The following is a 3,597-nucleotide window of genomic DNA, read 5'->3' on the forward strand; positions in this document are numbered from 1 at the left end:
CAACGTCGCAGCCGCCACGAGCGAGAGGGAGCAGGCGAGAGCCCTTTCTGACTGATGGACAGATGACTTCTATTGCCTGAGGCTTTGCCTGAAAGAAAGTGCTGGCTCTTTACATGCATTGCTGCTCAAAGGCACTCCCTGCTGACACACACATGCAAGTGTTCAAGCAAAACGGCGAAGGCACTGTCCTGTGCCTCAGCTGCAACATGTTCAGCTGAAAACTGCTCGTCATATTATGAGCTCTGCCTTTAGCGAATTGCCACTTACCACGCACATACTTACTTCAAAAGAATGCGCACTGCTTCAAGACGGAGTGCAACCAACCACCTAAGGACGACTTTGCTTTGCTTTGTTTTCGACTGCACTGCTCCGCTCCCCACCTGTCAATCGAAGGGAAGCGGCAGAGGTGCCTATCTTTGGTGATTCTCTGCCGCATGCCTTTCAATGCTGCCCGTCCTGTGTACTTCCTGATGTCGCAGCTATTTTTCACAGCCTGGGCCGGCGGCGCAATGGATAACGCGTCTGACTACGGATTAGAAGATTGCAGGTTCGGCTCCTACCTGGCTCGAGCATTTTTGCAATCTTTGCATTCTGGCTTTGGATGCCACGGAAGCGAACATAGTTGGTCACATTCTCCAGTTACTCAGCTGACAAGTGTCTTCTTAGCGCAGTAGGCAGCGTGTCAGTCTCATAATCTGAAGGTCCTGAGTTTGATCCTTAGAGAAGGCGTTGATACTTGCATAGAAGTTTTTCCTTCTTTCATTTCAGCTGCATTCATGCAAAAATCGGAAAGTTTTGCTGCGACAGCACACCAAAGGATTTGATGTCCCTCAGCCTGCGGTGACCTTCAGAAGCAGATGGGCTCACACCACACCTGACACAACTCTTGCGTCTGAACAATTACCCGAGCCAAAAGAAAAGTGGAGAATGCGGGCATTGATCCCGCTACCTCTCACATGCAAAGCGAGCGCTCTACCATTTGAGCTAATTCCCCATTCATGTCTGGCATTAGCTCCCAGTTTGCATCTGACTAGCCCCTTATCACTTGCCTCCTCGCTATTCCACGACCAGCAGAAATCTCCTGCTTCAGGTTGGCCTGCTCACTGAACACTTTCAATGCTTTGCTCCAATCGACGTTACTGAGCAATAGCAGGCGAGCAAGGGCAGGACTGGAAGCCATGGATATGGTGAAAGACGCCGAGAAGAGCTCGAGCCTGCGCAAGGGAAGCGACTTGAGCGCAACGTCGCAGCCGCCACGAGCGAGAGGGAGCAGGCGAGAGCCCTTTCTGACTGATGGACAGATGACTTCTATTGCCTGAGGCTTTGCCTGAAAGAAAGTGCTGGCTCTTTACATGCATTGCTGCTCAAAGGCATTCCCTGCTGACACACACATGCAAGTGTTCAAGCAAAACGGCGAAGGCACTGTCCTGTGCCTCAGCTGCAACATGTTCAGCTGCAAACTGCTCGTCATATTATGAGCTCTGCCTTTAGCGAATTGCCACTTACCACGCACATACTTACTTCAAAAGAATGCGCACTGCTTCAAGACGGAGTGCAACCAACCACCTAAGGACGACTTTGCTTTGCTTTGTTTTCGACTGCACTGCTCCGCTCCCCACCTGTCAATCGAAGGGAAGCGGCAGAGGTGCCTATCTTTGGTGATTCTCTGCCGCATGCCTTTCAATGCTGCCCGTCCTGTGTACTTCCTGATGTCGCAGCTATTTTTCACAGCCTGGGCCGGCGGCGCAATGGATAACGCGTCTGACTACGGATTAGAAGATTGCAGGTTCGGCTCCTACCTGGCTCGAGCATTTTTGCAATCTTTGCATTCTGGCTTTGGATGCCACGGAAGCGAACATAGTTGGTCACATTCTCCAGTTACTCAGCTGACAAGTGTCTTCTTAGCGCAGTAGGCAGCGTGTCAGTCTCATAATCTGAAGGTCCTGAGTTTGATCCTTAGAGAAGGCGTTGATACTTGCATAGAAGTTTTTCCTTCTTTCATTTCAGCTGCATTCATGCAAAAATCGGAAAGTTTTGCTGCGACAGCACACCAAAGGATTTGATGTCCCTCAGCCTGCGGTGACCTTCAGAAGCAGATGGGCTCACACCACACCTGACACAACTCTTGCGTCTGAACAATTACCCGAGCCAAAAGAAAAGTGGAGAATGCGGGCATTGATCCCGCTACCTCTCACATGCAAAGCGAGCGCTCTACCATTTGAGCTAATTCCCCATTCACGTCTGGCATTAGCTCCCAGTTTGCATCTGACTAGCCCCTTATCACTTGCCTCCTCGCTATTCCACGACCAGCAGAAATCTCCTGCTTCAGGTTGGCCTGCTCACTGAACACTTTCAATGCTTTGCTCCAATCGACGTTACTGAGCAAATAGCAGGCGAGCAAGGGCAGGACTGGAAGCCATGGATATGGTGAAAGACGCCGAGAAGAGCTCGAGCCTGCGCAAGGGAAGCGACTTGAGCGCAACGTCGCAGCCGCCACGAGCGAGAGGGAGCAGGCGAGAGCCCTTTCTGACTGATGGACAGATGACTTCTATTGCCTGAGGCTTTGCCTGAAAGAAAGTGCTGGCTCTTTACATGCATTGCTGCTCAAAGGCACTCCCTGCTGACACACACATGCAAGTGTTCAAGCAAAACGGCGAAGGCACTGTCCTGTGCCTCAGCTGCAACATGTTCAGCTGAAAACTGCTCGTCATATTATGAGCTCTGCCTTTAGCGAATTGCCACTTACCACGCACATACTTACTTCAAAAGAATGCGCACTGCTTCAAGACGGAGTGCAACCAACCACCTAAGGACGACTTTGCTTTGCTTTGTTTTCGACTGCACTGCTCCGCTCCCCACCTGTCAATCGAAGGGAAGCGGCAGAGGTGCCTATCTTTGGTGATTCTCTGCCGCGTGCCTTTCAATGCTGCCCGTCCTGTGTACTTCCTGATGTCGCAGCTATTTTTCACAGCCTGGGCCGGCGGTGCAATGGATAACGCGTCTGACTACGGATTAGAAGATTGCAGGTTCGGCTCCTACCTGGCTCGAGCATTTTTGCAATCTTTGCATTCTGGCTTTGGATGCCACGGAAGCGAACATAGTTGGTCACATTCTCCAGTTACTAAGCTGGCAAGTGTCTTCTTAGCGCAGTAGGCAGCGTGTCAGTCTCAGAATCTGAAGGTCCTGAGTTCGATCCTTAGAGAAGGCATTGATACTTGCATAGAAGTTTTTCCTTCTTTCATTTCAGCTGCATTCATGCAAAAATCGGAAAGTTTTGCTGCGACAGCACACCAAAGGATTTGATGTCCCTCAGCCTGCGGTGACCTTCAGAAGCAGATGGGCTCACACCACACCTGACACAACTCTTGCGTCTGAACAATTACCCGAGCCAAAAGAAAAGTGGAGAATGCGGGCATTGATCCCGCTACCTCTCACATGCAAAGCGAGCGCTCTACCATTTGAGCTAATTCCCCATTCATGTCTGGCATTAGCTCCCAGTTTGCATCTGACTAGCCCCTTATCACTTGCCTCCTCGCTATTCCACGACCAGCAGAAATCTCCTGCTTCAGGTTGGCCTGCTCACTGAACACTTTCAAT

The 3,597-nt window shown here is 50.8% G+C and overlaps 1 non-coding gene across 1 annotated transcript; it reads left to right on the forward strand.

Moving 5' to 3' along the window:
• The first annotated feature begins 3,135 nt into the window (after positions 1-3,135).
• On the forward strand, positions 3,136-3,208 carry trnal-cag (transfer RNA leucine (anticodon CAG)). The gene has a single exon. It is a non-coding gene; the product is annotated as a tRNA-Leu (tRNA).
• The last annotated feature ends 389 nt before the right edge of the window (positions 3,209-3,597 follow it).

Source organism: Pristiophorus japonicus, chromosome 1, assembly GCF_044704955.1.
Source record: "Pristiophorus japonicus isolate sPriJap1 chromosome 1, sPriJap1.hap1, whole genome shotgun sequence".
Taxonomy (NCBI): Eukaryota; Metazoa; Chordata; class Chondrichthyes; family Pristiophoridae; genus Pristiophorus; species Pristiophorus japonicus.